At 48.0% G+C, this 18,050-nt stretch overlaps 2 long non-coding RNA genes across 2 annotated transcripts; both read right to left on the bottom strand.

The window, feature by feature from the left end:
- Nucleotides 1-1,765: 1,765 nt before the first annotated feature.
- On the bottom strand, nt 1,766-3,611 carry LOC132104678 (uncharacterized). Its single transcript, XR_009423571.1, has 3 exons — nt 2,867-3,611; nt 2,378-2,453; nt 1,766-2,129 (listed from the first exon to the last, which is right to left on the bottom strand). It is a non-coding gene; the product is annotated as an uncharacterized LOC132104678 (long non-coding RNA).
- Nucleotides 3,612-9,162: 5,551 nt separating this feature from the next.
- On the bottom strand, nt 9,163-11,021 carry LOC132104677 (uncharacterized). Its single transcript, XR_009423570.1, has 3 exons — nt 10,264-11,021; nt 9,775-9,850; nt 9,163-9,526 (listed from the first exon to the last, which is right to left on the bottom strand). It is a non-coding gene; the product is annotated as an uncharacterized LOC132104677 (long non-coding RNA).
- Nucleotides 11,022-18,050: the final 7,029 nt, after the last annotated feature.

Raw genomic sequence — 18,050 nt, 5'->3', positions numbered from 1 at the left:
GGCAGCACTATTGCCAGTAAGTTACTGTAAGTTCCCATTTACAGTAGCTTACCTGGAAATGGGTTTTACGGTAAGATGCCCTTACCGCAATTTAATTTTACAGTAAGATGCTCTTACCGTGATTTCATTTTACAGTAAGTAACTTGAACACCTTTGATAGGTCATTGCTTTCAAGAGACCAGACAACTAACGTTATGTCTGTGAATGGCTACATTGATGCTCACCACTGCAAAACGCGTTGTAAGATTAATTTGCCATTCTCCAGAGAGTGAACACAAATAAGCACTAATATACACTGGAGCGTTTGCCAAATCTGTTGCACCAATACATTATTTCAGTATCAATTGAGTGTGCTCTTGCTTGCGGTGGACTGGGGGAGAGAGACTGCGAGAGAGTGCGTTTGAGAATTCACGCAAACGTTACTTTAAATAGCCTAACGTCACACACATTTAACGGCATTCATTTAAATGACAAGTAAAATATACCATAACTGGTCGTAAAAAATACGGAAAACCATTGTTTGTGTAAATACTACATCAGATCCATTTGGAAAAGGCAGTCAGTCAACTGTATGACATAATGGGATATGAAAGCAGCAGATTTTGAGGAAAACTAAAAGTTCCTTCAGACTGTCCTGTTAATAATAGCCTATTAGATTGTATTATTTACTTTCTTCATAAATTTAGCTATATTTAATTGATATTGGTAACGGTTTACGTTGTAAAAGTAACTTATAAAATAAATTAAAATAAGTAAAAAGTACTTACCTCAGAAAAACTTGCAGCTGGCATTATTATTAAAATTAACATCCAATGTGTGAAATGAGAATGATTTTATGATTTTCCCAAAAGGCCCAAAACATTAATACAATATGCATATAGCCCTATGAGTAATACAAGTTGTGGACACAATGACAAAGGCAATGATTACAAAATTGTATGTATAGAAATCTGTCTTCTTCATTTACAGTAGCACTACTGCTTTTGCGTAAACAGTAAAGTACTGTAAATGACCATATACAGTAAGTTACTGTAAAATTCATACAAAATAACACAATGCAGTGCATATTATAGTAGTTTACCATAAAGAATATAAATGGTATTTTATACGGCAAAGTCTAACAGTGTTTTTTAGACCTAACTACTAAATGTGACATTTTCATGAATCTTAATGTTTCATAGAAAATGTTGTATTCAATGCAGTGAGCACACTTATCATAAAGTGTTTGTTCCCCTGAAATGCAGTCCTAACAGGTCCATATACACTGCATAAACAGGTTACATAAGTGAATCCAGCAAAACCTGCCCGACTTTCACATATCTGAACCTTATAATTCATCTTCATGTAGGCTATTGTCACACCCAGGGGCTGGCTATGCTTTAACTAAGCCACACCCCTTCTCAACTTCCACCTCGAGGAGGTCCCCAAACCCGACCCAATGGCCAAACAACACGAGAACAAGTAAGTGATAAAACAATCTTTATTTAAATATTTAAAAATAGCTTGGGGAATAGGGAAAGGGCAATTAAAACTAAACTCTGACTCGGCCCTCCAGATGGGCTATGGCCGGGAAGAGGTCAGGGAGCAAGGGGGCCACGGGGATCCGGGGCGTGGGACTCGGGCCCCGGCCTGAGTCTTAGGTATCCGTAGCGCCCTCCTTCTTCCTCCTCTTCGCTGAATACAGCTCACGGTAAGTACTGGTTCACACAGTTCGTTCTCGAGGTGCTCACTCTCTTTCTCTTCCTCCACAGGCAACGGGCTCTTTCTCTTTCTCCACAGGCAACGGCTGGGACACACAGGCACAGTTAATTCAGCTTGGTTTTGCTCTCACCTCTTCGCTGATTACAGCTCACAGTAAGTACTGGTTCACACAGTTCGTTCCTTGGGTGCTCACTCGCTTTCTCTTTCTCCACAGGCAACGGCTGGGACACACAGGCACAGTTAGTTCAGCTTGGTTCTGCTCTCACCTCTTCGCTGATTACAGCTCACAGTAAGTACTGGTTCACACAGTTCGTTCCTTGGGTGCTCACTCGCTTTCTCTTTCTCCACAGGCAGCGGCGTAAGTACAGGTTTCCTCAGTCTCTCCTCGTGTTACCCACTCTCTCTCCTTTTCTCTCCACAGGTATCAACTTGGGCACAATAGCACAGTTAGTTTGCTTTGAATGGCTCTCACCTCTGGGCTGGACACAGCGTACTGTAAGTACAGGGTTCGCTCTATTCCTCCTCGTGTTATTCACTCTCTCTCTCCTTTTCTCTCCACAGGTATCAACTTGGGCACAATAGCACAGTTAGTTTGCTTTGAATGGCTCTCACCTCTGGGCTGGACACAGCGTACTGTAAGTACAGGGTTCGCTCTATTCCTCCTCGTGTTATTCACTCTCTCTCTCCTTTTCTCTCCACAGGTATCAGCTTGGGCACAATAGCACAGTTAGTTTGCTTTGAATGGCTCTCACCTCTGGGCTGGACACAGCGTACTGTAAGTACAGGGTTCGCTCTATTCCTCCTCGTGTTATTCACCTCTCTCTCCTTTTCTCTCCACAGGTATCAACTTGGGCACAATAGCACAGTTAGTTTGCTTTAAATGGCTCTCACCTCTGGGCTGGACACAGCGTACTGTAAGTACAGGGTTCGCTCTATTCCTCCTCGTGTTATTCCCTCTCTCTCCTTTTCTCTCCACAGATATCAACTTAGGCACAATAGCACCGTTAGTTTGCTTTGAATGGCTCTCACCTCTGGGCTGAACACAGCGCACTGTAAGTACAGGTTTCCTCTGTTTCTCCTTGTGTTACTCACTCTCTTTCCTTTCCTCTCCACAGGTATCAACTTGGACACAAAACACAGTTACTCTGCTTTGGATGGCTTTCACCTCTGGGCTGGACACAGCGTACCGTGCTATCTCCGGAGATCTGAAGCACGCTCACAACATATACTGTACTGAACTAGGCTAGAACCAGCAATCTCCTTGTCCTCCCACGCCGAAGTGCGTGAAGGCGGGGGTTTATCTGACAGGACACACGGCAATACACAGCAGCCCACAGCAATATACAGCACCACGTCAAAATTATAGGTTTTCACAGCACGAAGACTCACCCACCACACTCAGTGTACGGAAAGGACACCCGTCTTCCTTCACTTCGCTTGGTTCGGATCTGGCGATGGAATATGCGGCCTAGCTAGTGGTGTCGTCGTTGTGACTACTTCAATAAGTATTCCTTCGGCTCTCCCACCACACTATATTAGGGGTAGGGCCGCCCTCCTCCTCCTGGAGAGATCTACACAACGCCAGGTCAATATACAGGGCACTTTCGACTGGCTCTTAGTACTCACATCAATGCCACTTCCAATCCCCTTTTTCACGTCGTCTCAGTTCGCCGTATAATCTGTTCACTTCTCAACCTTTAAGGTTCGCGATGTCTTCACAATCATACAATTCCAGCCTGAGGGAGAGAGAGAGTTAGACAGCTACCAGCAGCGTACCAAGACGGGCACAACCCAGTGCTTCACACACACCAAAAAGAGCTTCCCAGACTGGGAAATAACTTGGCCTTAAGTACTGCCTTGTCCAGCGTATCCTCCAATCACCAACCGCTGTCCCTAACTAGGCACAGGTGCATCGAATTCCCTGATTTTCCTTCTTACGGCGCTACCGGAAGTTCCGGTGTTCTGTTTTTCCGGTCCGGGCGGAAACGCTTCCGGGCGGAACCAAACTTCCCGAATTTTGGTTCCGCCCCTAAAGATCGTCACCTTGTGACATCCTCCCCCGCCAATCCGTTCTAGTCCCTAGAACGTCCTCGGGCTGTCCACTCCCCATAGCGGGCAGGGGGTCGGCCTCGGTTCTCTCGCTGGGATCGTCTCACTGGTGAATCGGGCTCAGCTTGTTCAGGGGCTGCTTCTGGTTCTCTCGGGGCGATCGGGGGTGGTGCCACCACGGGTCTCCCTGGTACCACAGCCCAACCTTCAATCCAGGGGGCCGCTGGTACAGGTTCCGTGGGGGCTTCTTCCACGGCTTCAGGGTAGTTAGGGCATGGGCGAATCATGTTCCGGTGCACCACACGGTCGGGGCCTGACTTCCCTTCTGGCCGGATGGTATAGACCGGCTGCCCCGGCCTCTGCTGCCGGCAGACTACATAAGGGGTGGCCTCCCAACGGTCACTCAGTTTCCCCTTCCCCTGCCGCCGATTATCTCTCACCAACACCCTCTCTCCTGGCAGTAGAGGGGCTTCTCTAGCAGTCCGATCATACAACCGCTTACTTTTCTCTCCTGCCGTCTGTATCCTTTTCGACACCTGCTCGTAGGCGAAATGCAAGCGCTGGTGATGGCGCCCCACCCACTCCGTTACACTTGCTTCCTCTTGGTCGGCTATCACTCCTAGGACCAGGTCAGTAGGCATTCGTATGTGTCTGCCAAACATCAGGTAAGTGGGAGCGTAACCCGTAGTACTATGTATACTGTTGTTATAGGCCTGTAGGAGGTTTGGCAAGGCACTCACCCAATCGTCCTGCCGTTGTTGGTCCAAGGTCCCCAGCAGCCCCAATAGGGTCTGATTGAATCTCTCACAGCCGCCGTTCCCCTGAGGATGATACGAAGTGGTGTGAGTTTTCGTGCAACCGTACAACTGGCATAGTTCTCTAATTACCCTGGACTCAAAGTTGGCTCCTTGATCGGAGTGCAGAAACTCCGGGCATCCGAACGTCTGGAAGACGGCCCGCCATAAAACTGTAGCGGTGGTGGTTGCAGTCTGGTCGAGGGTGGGGATAGCCCAAGCGTACTTTGTGAACAAATCCGTTATTACCAAGATGTTCTGGTAGCGATCTCGTGGTCGGCCCAGTGTCAAGAAGTCCATAGCCATGATATGAAGGGGGGCCTTCGCATGGATGGGTACCATTGGCGCTCGGACCTCCCGTCTGGACTTAAACAATATGCATCTCGGGCAAGCTTGAATTAGGGCGTGCACCGATGCCTCTAGCCCGGGCCAAAAGAAGAATCTCCTAAGCAGGGACACGGTCCTCTCCTGTCCCTGATGCCCCAACTGGTTGTGGTACGCCGAAACTAAAGCCGTTACCTCATCTGCGGGTACCACGATCTGGCGTACTTCTTCGCCCAACTTCGGGTCACTGACCCTTCTGCACAAAACGCCATCTCTCAGCTCCAGCCTGTCCCATTGCCCCAGCAGCCTCCTCCCAGTATCCGTCTGGGCTAACCTCTCCGCTGGCGTCAGCCGTCGGCCCTGTTCCAGCCATTCTCTTACCAGCCGCACATCTTGATCCCTGGCCTGTCTCTCCCTCCACCGACGGGGATCCCATCCCCAGTTCTCAGGCACGGCCTCTTGTCTGCTGCCTGGTGCCTCTACTGCTCCTACCATATAGCCCTCCTCCGGGCTGGCCCCTCCGGGGCTTTCCGCTTCGGGCAGCCTTGAGAGGACGTCCGCGTTCGTGTGTTCACGCCCTGGTCGGTACTGTAGTTGATAGTCAAAGTTGGCCAGTTGGGCCACCCACCGCTGCTCCACGGCTCCCAGCTTCGCCGTCTGTAAGTGTACTAATGGGTTATTGTCTGTAATGATCGTCACCTTGGCACCCCAGAGGTAGTCTTTAAATTTCTCACTTAGGGCCCACTTCAACGCCAGCAGCTCCAATTTGAAAGAACTATAGTTCGCATCGTTCCTCTCGGCTGGGTGGAGGCTCCGGCTGGCGTACGCGATGACCCTCTCAACTCCGTCCTGCCGTTGAGCCAACACCGCTCCCAGCCCGAGATTGCTGGCATCTGTATACAAAAGGAATGGTTTTGTGAAATCTGCGTATGCCAAGATAGGGGCCTGTAGCAGCTCCTGCTTCAATGTCTGGAACGCCGACTCACAATTTGCATCCCAGTCTACGTTGGGCGACCCCCGGCCCCGGTTACGACCTGTGCCAACCAGCAACTGATTAAGGGGTTTAGCAATTTTTGAAAAGTCCTTTATGAAACGCCTATAGTATCCCACAAATCCTAAAAAGGATCGCACTTGCCTCACTGTCCTCGGGGCCTTCCAGTCCTTCACGGCCGATACCTTTCCAGGATCTACGGACACTCCAGCCGCACTGACCACGTGGCCCAGAAAGTTGACTTCTCTCCGTAGTAAGTGACACTTATTGGGCTGTAGTTTCAATCCGTACTTCTCCATGGCCCGAAAGACTTCCTCGAGGTGCCTCAGGTGTGAATCAAAATCTGGGGAGTAGACAATCACATCATCCAGGTAAACTAATACTGACTCCATTAACTGACCTCCCAAGCACCGCTGCATCAGCCGCTGGAAGGTGGCCGGAGCGTTACAGAGCCCGAAAGGCATCCGATCCCATTCAAATAGTCCAAACGGGGTTGTAAAGGCAGTCTTCTCCCGGTCTGCTTCGGCCACCTGCACCTGCCAGTAGCCACTGGCCAAATCTAGGGTAGAGTACCATGCCGACTGCGTGAGGCTGGCAAGCGAATCTTCGATCCGTGGCAAAGGGAAAGCGTCTTTCTTAGTCACGAGGTTCAGCTTACGGTAGTCCACGCAGAATCTCCAAGCCCCCGTCTTCTTTTGCACCAGCACTATGGGGGCCGCCCACGGGCTGCTGCTTTCCCTAACAACTCCTTGCTTCAGCATGCCTTGCAGGAGTGTACGTACCTCGGTATACAAAGTGGGCGGAATTGGGCGATACCTCTCCCGGCTGGGCCCTGCATCCCCGGTAGGTATATGATGTTGTACCACCTGGGTGCATCCGTAGTCTTCGTCGTGGGTGGCGAACACATGCTGCCATCTCCGAAGGAGGGCCTGTAACTTCTGTGTCTGTGCTTGCTCTAAATCCTCCCCTTGTAACGACTCACCCGCCAGGTGGCTCGGCACACTCCTCTCCATACCACCCCATGGGGTGTCTACTTGTGTCAGGGCCACCTCGATGACAGTGGGGCACACCTGACGAAAACTAATATCCCTCTCTTCCCTTACTTGGTGGGATGTAACCGTTGTCAGACGGGCTAATCGTTGGTGCCGATGTAGTTGCACCGCGTATGGATGTACATTCCGTATCCTCACGGGGACTCTCCCCCGCCGGACCGTCGATAATCCTCGTGCCACTTCCACTTGTGGACAATCCACATGGGGCTCCACCAGCACCCACTCTTCTGGGCCCGCTCTTCGGGGCGGTACTCGCGCCCACACAACAGCCTCACTTTTTGCGGGGACAGACAAAGCAAAACGACACATCACTCTTCCTACCTCTTCCTGTTCCCTGCGGACTTGGCTCATTTGCACCCTTCGACAGTCAGCTACCACACACTCCCACTTGGGCCTCTCTGCAGGTGGTATCTTCGATACGGGCCTAGCCCGAAATAGCTCTTCCCAGCAATCAGCGAGGACATTCATGCCCAACAGGGCTCGATGTGCACCCAGACAATGGTCTTGCACGATAATCACACCTTTCTGGGGGACCATCACTCCGTGAACCTCTAGGTCCGTCAATCGGTAGCCAATATATGGGATGTCGAGGCCGTTTGCGCCCTTCAGAGTAAGCCAGGGGGCCTCCGCCCCTGGTGCCCCTTGTTTCCCAAACACTTCTTCGGATAAACTCTCAGCAAACAACGTCACTTGGGAGCCTGTGTCTACCAGGCATTGAATCTCCTTGCCGCACACTCTCACCTTCGCCACGGGGCTACGCCCAATCATCTGGCTCCTAGAGCCATATCCTCTTCCAGGGTCTTCTCGAGGGGTCCCGGCCACACGACCCACAGTGGCCGGCCGACCTAAAAACCCCCTTCTGACGCCCTGCGGGGCCCACACTGACGGCTATAGTGACCTGGTTTGCCACAGCGGTTGCAGATGGGTCGCCCTTGCTCGTCCCATTCGAAACGGGGCCGGTTAAAGTGGTTCGGGCGCCTGAACGGCTCTCGGCCTCCCTCTGAGTACACTCGGTCTCGGGGCGCCGGCCGTGGTTCCTCCCGCGCCCATCCTTGGCGCAATTCTCCTACGAGGGCTTTAGACAGTTCAGACATCTGATCGCGGACATCTTTCAAAAGTTCAGCCTTCAGTGCTTGCTTCCAGTCAGGGCCTCCGGGTTGTGCTGGTGCTACTTCACTGACAACCGCACACACTGGGGAACCACTCACCTCAGTCTCATCACCTTCCAGGGCCAGTGCCTCTTTCTTCAGATCTTCGAACGTAAGACCCGGGTCCCTTCGAAACTGGATACGTAGGCTCTGTCTCACCGGACCCTCCTTCAACCCCAGAAGAAACTGGTCCCGCAATAGAGTCTCTCCATCTCCCAACCCGTGGTCCCGACGGGTCTGTAGTCGGGCGAATTGCTCTCGCAACCTCAGGGCGAAAGCTCTAATCGGTTGGCGGGGGCCCTGCTTACAATTGAAAAACTGGGAGCGAAGGACAGCTACGGGGGTGTGGTCACCATACTGTTCAGTGAGGAACTGGAACACGGTTTGGGCGTTGGCTCTAACGGCTTCGGGGGCGGCATGCACCTCTCGCCGCGCTTCTCCATCCAGGGAGTTTAACACAAATTGAAGCCGCTGGGCTGCACTAAGGCCCTGTAGGTCGGCCAAGTACTCTAGTTGAGCCTTCCATTCAGACAATCGTACCTCGGATTCTGTCCCCCCATATTTTTGAATCCAGGGGCTCCCCATAAAAACGGGCATGGCACGGGGTTGGGCTGAAAGCCCCGCGTTGTCGGTCATTGGACGACCTTGGTTACTCAACTCGAGGTGGAAATCCTGCCGACTACGCCAAATCTGTCACACCCAGGGGCTGGCTATGCTTTAACTAAGCCACACCCCTTCTCAACTTCCACCTCGAGGAGGTCCCCAAACCCGACCCAATGGCCAAACAACACGAGAACAAGTAAGTGATAAAACAATCTTTATTTAAATATTTAAAAATAGCTTGGGGAATAGGGAAAGGGCAATTAAAACTAAACTCTGACTCGGCCCTCCAGATGGGCTATGGCCGGGAAGAGGTCAGGGAGCAAGGGGGCCACGGGGATCCGGGGCGTGGGACTCGGGCCCCGGCCTGAGTCTTAGGTATCCGTAGCGCCCTCCTTCTTCCTCCTCTTCGCTGAATACAGCTCACGGTAAGTACTGGTTCACACAGTTCGTTCTCGAGGTGCTCACTCTCTTTCTCTTCCTCCACAGGCAACGGGCTCTTTCTCTTTCTCCACAGGCAACGGCTGGGACACACAGGCACAGTTAATTCAGCTTGGTTTTGCTCTCACCTCTTCGCTGATTACAGCTCACAGTAAGTACTGGTTCACACAGTTCGTTCCTTGGGTGCTCACTCGCTTTCTCTTTCTCCACAGGCAACGGCTGGGACACACAGGCACAGTTAGTTCAGCTTGGTTCTGCTCTCACCTCTTCGCTGATTACAGCTCACAGTAAGTACTGGTTCACACAGTTCGTTCCTTGGGTGCTCACTCGCTTTCTCTTTCTCCACAGGCAGCGGCGTAAGTACAGGTTTCCTCAGTCTCTCCTCGTGTTACCCACTCTCTCTCCTTTTCTCTCCACAGGTATCAACTTGGGCACAATAGCACAGTTAGTTTGCTTTGAATGGCTCTCACCTCTGGGCTGGACACAGCGTACTGTAAGTACAGGGTTCGCTCTATTCCTCCTCGTGTTATTCACTCTCTCTCTCCTTTTCTCTCCACAGGTATCAACTTGGGCACAATAGCACAGTTAGTTTGCTTTGAATGGCTCTCACCTCTGGGCTGGACACAGCGTACTGTAAGTACAGGGTTCGCTCTATTCCTCCTCGTGTTATTCACTCTCTCTCTCCTTTTCTCTCCACAGGTATCAGCTTGGGCACAATAGCACAGTTAGTTTGCTTTGAATGGCTCTCACCTCTGGGCTGGACACAGCGTACTGTAAGTACAGGGTTCGCTCTATTCCTCCTCGTGTTATTCACCTCTCTCTCCTTTTCTCTCCACAGGTATCAACTTGGGCACAATAGCACAGTTAGTTTGCTTTAAATGGCTCTCACCTCTGGGCTGGACACAGCGTACTGTAAGTACAGGGTTCGCTCTATTCCTCCTCGTGTTATTCCCTCTCTCTCCTTTTCTCTCCACAGATATCAACTTAGGCACAATAGCACCGTTAGTTTGCTTTGAATGGCTCTCACCTCTGGGCTGAACACAGCGCACTGTAAGTACAGGTTTCCTCTGTTTCTCCTTGTGTTACTCACTCTCTTTCCTTTCCTCTCCACAGGTATCAACTTGGACACAAAACACAGTTACTCTGCTTTGGATGGCTTTCACCTCTGGGCTGGACACAGCGTACCGTGCTATCTCCGGAGATCTGAAGCACGCTCACAACATATACTGTACTGAACTAGGCTAGAACCAGCAATCTCCTTGTCCTCCCACGCCGAAGTGCGTGAAGGCGGGGGTTTATCTGACAGGACACACGGCAATACACAGCAGCCCACAGCAATATACAGCACCACGTCAAAATTATAGGTTTTCACAGCACGAAGACTCACCCACCACACTCAGTGTACGGAAAGGACACCCGTCTTCCTTCACTTCGCTTGGTTCGGATCTGGCGATGGAATATGCGGCCTAGCTAGTGGTGTCGTCGTTGTGACTACTTCAATAAGTATTCCTTCGGCTCTCCCACCACACTATATTAGGGGTAGGGCCGCCCTCCTCCTCCTGGAGAGATCTACACAACGCCAGGTCAATATACAGGGCACTTTCGACTGGCTCTTAGTACTCACATCAATGCCACTTCCAATCCCCTTTTTCACGTCGTCTCAGTTCGCCGTATAATCTGTTCACTTCTCAACCTTTAAGGTTCGCGATGTCTTCACAATCATACAATTCCAGCCTGAGGGAGAGAGAGAGTTAGACAGCTACCAGCAGCGTACCAAGACGGGCACAACCCAGTGCTTCACACACACCAAAAAGAGCTTCCCAGACTGGGAAATAACTTGGCCTTAAGTACTGCCTTGTCCAGCGTATCCTCCAATCACCAACCGCTGTCCCTAACTAGGCACAGGTGCATCGAATTCCCTGATTTTCCTTCTTACGGCGCTACCGGAAGTTCCGGTGTTCTGTTTTTCCGGTCCGGGCGGAAACGCTTCCGGGCGGAACCAAACTTCCCGAATTTTGGTTCCGCCCCTAAAGATCGTCACCTTGTGACACTATCATCTTAGTCGGCGATATGCCAAAAAAAGTAACCATAGCCTGCTGCCATTTCACAAGCCCCGATATTAAAAGCCTTTTAATTATTCGCTGACACTACGTAGCCCTAAAGAATATGCCCCACAACCTCTAAAGGCCTTCGGTCATATCGCCACGGTCATGAACTGATTTCATATGAGCACGCAGAGACAATTAAACCTCATCTGCTGCTTTGCCTATCAGCTGCACGGGGCTTCATTTAACGACCATTTGTCTCCATGATGGATTTCCTATTTTTACCGGCAGCAACCGAGTCGAGGGACGCCTGAATTATAGATGTAGGGGCTCAGCAGCTTGCGGTGAAATACTGTCACGGTGAAGAAGAGAGCGAGGGCTCTTGCGAAAAAAAGGAAAGTGGACAGCGGCTGTTTTTTAGCTCACGTTTCTCGTGAGGAGGGCATTTATTACCGAGGTCGCAGGAGGTGATGTATCGTCGCGAGGGCGAGCGAAAGAATGGCAGCATAATTATGGCATTAAAAGAGAGGCCGGACACAAAGCGAGAGGACCGTAATTTAAATTGTTTTGTTTCCCTGGAGCTGAATCCTGCCCTTGAGTGACATACTGAAATTGGAAGCAGTTATTTATGTCTTCACACTAATTGGAGAATTTAATAAGGTCTCTGAAAGACAGTCTCAATTTCGGCTATTCAGTAGCCTAATCGTCTATCCCTTCCATTTTAAATCTTCTCTTCTCTTCTCTTCTCTTCTCTTCTCTTCTCTTCTCTTCTCAAATTTTTTGCATCTCTTGAGTGATGCCTGCCATCAGGACCCAACTGTGCAGCCCAGCCCACAATGAACGTCATTTCCTGCATTTGCCAAGGCTTTCATTTTTATTCCATGTAGCTTGATGTTAATCAAGAAATCTCTAATTGGACTGGCTGTTCTGCATCATGTTTATGTGTGTGTCCATATCTCATCATGAATCTGAAGTGAAGCGAGAGAGTTATTAGAAAGCAGAGGGGGTAAAACAAGGAGAGAGCAGAACAGATGGTCTCCCTCGCCTTTCCTCTCTACATCCCTCGGCCTCTCTCCCCCATTAGTCACTCAGTCGGTTACGCACATTTGCTATTCCTCTGTCTGTATCCCTCTCTCACTCTTTCCCTCTTTCATTATCAAATAGGAAATAAGATTACATTCTACTGCCTTGCAGCTGCATCATGCACACTTTTATTAATATGTTTCTGTGCATGACTAACAGCCATTACAAGTCACTTTGTTACATCATTAACTAACCATGAGAATAATGTTTGTCAATAAAAGCTGCTGTAAATATACTTGTATTTATTGGGTACTGTGTTATGCAGTGTGAGGAATTGCTCATCCCAAAGAGGAGCTGTAATTTAATATATAACCTCTTTAATGCGCGTTGAGTTGGAGTTCAACTTCGAGATAATGCTCATCGGTTTTCTTTCTTATTCAAGGAAAACGTAAAAGTAAACAAATGTGCTATCATCTGTCCTAAACACTGTACTGAGACCAGTGATGAAAAGCAACCAATGAGTTCCCAACCTTAAGTACTTAACAAGTAAATTATTCTTAATCTGCTGTTATATATAATAGTACATGTTTAATACATAATCCTGCATATGCAATATTGTGAACATTTGTGGGGTCCCTCCCCAAGGCCCACCCATTTCAACCAGCCCTCTTAACCACTAAATCCTTAAAAGTAAAGCGTTCGATTTCTCACTGAGTCTCGTTTTCTTTGCCTTTTTATTTTATGGGTGATTTTGTGGGGTATATCCTGCATGCCAGCACACTCCTGAACTCAGAGCCGTTGTCATAGCAACAGAAACCCCACCTGCTCAGTAGCTGTCAGCCCAAGGTTAAGAGCCAATAAACCAGAGAAACATAGCAATTACTGCACAATGTACAACACATGCACACGTACACACAAAGAAATCCATCTGTTCCTTCTCCCCAGTTGATCAGTAGCAACTGGGTTTGGATTAAGTTCACCCATCAGGGTCCATTAAGGAGTGTTCATTTAGACCTGTTATGATAGTTTAACCAATGAGCACCAGAGAAGACTTTATGAGAGGTTTGTGGCAATGGAGTGACCGCCATGTGCTATTTCAAAGCAAATGATTAACATGATACGTAAGGGTAATCGCAATGGGGTCATGTTTTGATGTAACCTTAAAATATGAGACACAGATCATAATGCAAACATAAGAACTCTAGAATAAATGTATTTAAAAACACCACTAGCCTTAAACAGATTAAAGTATTCGCATTTGAAGCAAACAAACTATCCATATAAAGTGAATCTTTAATCTGGCCAATAGGTCTCGTGTAGTTTCTGATATTGGGTATAAAAGGGCAGATTTGGCTGATTTATCACAGTCTCTGTTTTACTTGATGGTTAGCTTAACAGACTGTGCTTGAGGTGTGTTTTAATGCTGTGTGTGGGGAATGATTAGCTGGTGTTGCACAGCGAGAACAATCCAATTCATTCAGTTGTTTAATCCATCAGCCCGAGCTGAGTTCTGATCACCGTATTGACGGACCGCAAGGCAGTGACAGCCATTCAGTGGTAATACAAGACTCTGCTATTGGCCTCTGGGACATGGCACTCATTTAAGTGGTTTATATTATAGAATAATAGAAAAATGCAGCGAAAAATGACATATCATGTTTGAAGAGCCAGTCCAATCAGAGAGAAAGGATCCTCCTAACTCTATTGTAACCCATTTTTGCTCCTCTGATATGGCTCCATCTTTCCTACCAGCCATATTTTCTCCTCCCTCTCCCTCTCCCTCTCTCTTTGTTTCTCTAAGCCTCCATTATCGGCTGTGAGGAGTCAGGTAATCAGTGCTGATTAATTCTCTTTATCGTTGGTCGTTTGTCTACAGAGTCTGCGCTGTCTTTTCCGCTCAGCCTCACTATGAAAGAGCCGGTGATAAATGACCATCTCTCCCCTCACCCAACCCCACTATCACCACAGCAACCCCTGCTCTGCCTAAGTGCTTTTGATTACTGACCCATGACTTGAAGATAGAGGTGGCTTTTTGTTTTATTTCCTAATGCGACAAGTTTCAGCCCCCTACCATGCCCTTAAGGACTTATTTGGTGCTCAGACACTTTATACGCACATTTACACACTCCTATCAATGTTGCTCATGTTAGGGAGACGAGTGATAATTAGATGTCTTTATGAGTAATTGAAGCATTTAACAAATGCTTGGTTTTTGCATTCATTTATGAGTCTGAACTTATATTGACATATATACATATATAATAAAAATATTTATATACATATTTTTTATATTATATACAAGTTGTAATAGTTAACCTAATATATACGAAAATTATCATCACATGTAATGTTATTATATAGTGTTTGTAACCATTTATGATTAAACATTATATTGAATGTTAATATGGCTATCTTTCCATCTAGCTTACATTTTTAGTCAAATTTTTTGTATTGGTTTATTATTAAATATTGTATACTATCGATATATATATTTGTATATAAATATAACCAATCATTAATATAATGTGTTAAGTGTTTAGTTGACACCACAGTGATGGTGATTGGTAGTGACAGAGATTGGTGAGGTTTTGTGAGTCTGGTGATCTGGATGACAATACAGAAAGTGTTAATCGGCTGCTGCTAGACGCTGATGAATCTGCGCCTACGCAGATCGAACAATCCCCCAATCAGACCACCAGTTTCAACCAAACACTTCGGTCAAAAACTTCATCCCTCATTTATCGAGAACTTAATCTCTCTCTTAAACAACGATTAGATACAAAAAAAAATGCTGTGTTGTGAGTGTAGAGAGGAGGAAAAAAAGACAGTCATTTAGCATGTGTGGCAGGTTAAGTGCAACATCTACCCTTAATCTTTCAAACAAGTAGTCCGTAGAGGAAATGTAAACATGGTTGTATCCAGCTTTCTCTTATGCACCAACGACCTTCCCTTTTTCATTGTTGCTCATATATTGATTTTAAATAAAATTTAAAATGAAATGAATATAACATCAGTAGCTCATATCATGTGAACAATAAACAGAAACTATTCTCTTTCTCTATTTGCAAATTTATTTAGCATTTAAGATTTTATTTAGATATTATCATCTGCACCAGCACTATCTACACTCTAAAAACTAATTCAGAGGACCTTTAGTCATTACTTAAATTTATATATCGTTGTGAAATAAAATATCAAGTTCTGAGATACTGTTAGACTTTTTAATTGTAATTGTTATTTTATTGAGTTGGGATGACACACAAACTATGCCTATTGATTGAATATACTATCATGACTTGTCAGAGCTTAACATTTTCAGTTAATCAAAAAACAATTTAATTTTAAGTTCTGTTAATGTAAAAAACTATTTGATGACGTGTGAACGGCCCACAGTTTCCGCGCCCATGTTCAAAACCAGACGAGAAGAGTGAAGCATGTGGTGAATGGTAAGTAATTTTATGCTTAATTACACATATTCACATTTGCTCAGGATTCAGTTGGTGGTAGCCTACTGTAACCGAATACCGAAATCTGCAAGTCCTTACTCTAAAAGTTGAGCAGTGTTGATAGTAACATTATAGTCTGTGTGCCGAGGTAAAGTTAGCTAGTTATAGCTGTAGCCTGTCACTGATTGAGTAGCTACACTATTTGTTCAAATACTTTGCTTGCTCAAAACCAGTCGGAGTTATGTAAGGCCCTATGAATTCCGTTTTATTTTTTCCTAAATTTCGTTTTATTTATTTTTCCAAATTTCGTTTTTTACCATTTAAATTTTTTGGAATTCCATTTTTTTAATCTTCTGCTCGTATTTTACTACAAAAGAGTGTGTTTTTAAGGTTTATGAATAAAATGTAAGATAGACATGTAATCAATATGAATAAAAATGCGTTCGATAAAACGTTCGATATATTTTTGTTTTCTTCGTCGGAAGAAACCAGAACTTGCGAAGCAAGTTTGGTTGCATGAACAAAGGCACTCGCTCTCTGGTAACCTAGCAACGTAGGGAGTGACACGCTAACAGCCAATCATGCAACAGTTTGGCTACCCCATATTGTTGTCTCGTGTTGGATTCTTCAGTAACAGAACCTACTGTCTATGAACAGAACCTGCGTGGAGTGATAAGTGGAAAGCCTTATTTGATCGGTGAGTGATGTAAATTACTGACTGCTAGTTGTGACAGGCGTCCGCGCATGTTACTGAGAGAGAGAGAGAGAGACCCTCCGGCCGCGCGCACGCTCAAACAGTCTTCTGTCTTGCTTTCCCTCCCTCGTGCATATTAATCAAAGTTGATATTACTATCAAAATCAACTGAGAATTGACACGATGATAGATCGGAAGAAAGTGTAGTGAAGTTGTAGTGACCATACAATTAAACTGAATGTCTGATTTGAATTGATAAGTACACAGGTTAATTTCTAAGAAAATGCTTGCTTTACGTTGGACAGTAATGGTAATACAGTTCCCTTTCGAGAGTACTCTCGTACTGCGTAAGCTAGCTTACGCTATGGGAAAAGGTCCCCTTTTCTCGAGAATATGAAGCCAAAAATTATCCTTAATTTTTAAATAATGTAAAACGCAGTGCTGCAGCACAGCAGACCCAAGCGAAGCGGCTCGCGCGCTTATTGGCTGTGCTGCGGCAACTGCAGCAACCTATGGTGAGGCGGCGGAGAGTAACGAACCAATGGGGGCGCTTCGCGCCCATTGGACGTCAGAGCGCGCCAAAATAGGCGTGGCTGGAACTATATAAGCCACCGCTTCGCCATAGGGATCAGATTTCATCTCCTTCAGCGATCTCACCTGCACTTCGCTGTCTTCTCCGGAGAAGCCTCTACACGCCGTCGAAAAGCCTCTCAGCGGGATAGCACTGCAACGCAGATCTGAGGACGCCGGCTCGTGCTTCATCTCGACGCCGCCTTCAGCACTCGCTTCCTGCTGCGCCATCCGGCGTGACTATATCCTTTTCAAAGCTAGTGTGTTTGCCGCTGCATCACACTTTTTTCCCTCCAGAATTCGAGGCGTTGTTTCTGCCCAGCGAGGACCGCCACATCATCTGTGTCTCCTGCCTGGGCTGCGAGCATGCTGAGAGCGCACTCTTCAAGGACGGCTGCCCTGAGTGCGACGACATGGCTATATCGACCCTGCGGGCTCGATTAGCTCAAACCAGCCACGATGCTCCACCCGCTCCGCCTCTTCTCTCTCAAGTGCCGCGTAAGAAACGCCGCGATCAGAGAATGCCTGAGCATACTGCTACACGCGAGCTCACGCCGGAACACTCCCCGCGTGCCTCGCCCGCTCTCTCTCCTTCGCCTGTCCTCTTCGTGGACGAGCAGCGCCAGTCCCTGCTCACCAGCGCCCCCTTCTACTTCGGAGCGCCTGAGGCGGAAGAGGACAGACACGACAGCCTTTCTCTCGCCGCGTCCAGTAGTGAGGAATGGTCGGGCTCCATTGTGGACCCCCCCCCCTCTACAGCACCCAGCTGCACCGGACAACGCGCCGATATCGACGCGGAGCTTACTCGCGTGCTTACAAGGGCTGTCAGCGACCTTCAGCTCGACTGGTCTCCTCCAGACGAGCCCGCTAAAAGCAGGCTGGATGAATGGTTCCTGCAGGGGCGCCCTTCGGCCCCTCCGCAAAGAAACGCCCCCTTCTTCCCGGAAGTTCACAATGAACTCACGAAGTCGTGGAAAGCCCCATTCTCCGCACGCTTGAAGACTTCTGTCTCGTCAGTGCTCTCCTCTGTCGACGGCGCCCGAGACCACGGTTACGAGAGCCTCCCCCCTCTCGAGGAGGCTATTGCTGCACACCTCTGCCCGCCCTCAGCCGCTGGATGGCGGTCGAAGCCTGTGCATCCATCCAAGCCGTGCAGCACCACTTCAGCTCTC

This window comes from Carassius carassius, chromosome 25 (assembly GCF_963082965.1).
Source record: "Carassius carassius chromosome 25, fCarCar2.1, whole genome shotgun sequence".
NCBI lineage: Eukaryota > Metazoa > Chordata > Actinopteri > Cypriniformes > Cyprinidae > Carassius > Carassius carassius.
The sequence above is the reverse complement of the archived record's forward strand: the minus strand, read 5'-3'. Positions and strand labels throughout refer to the sequence as shown.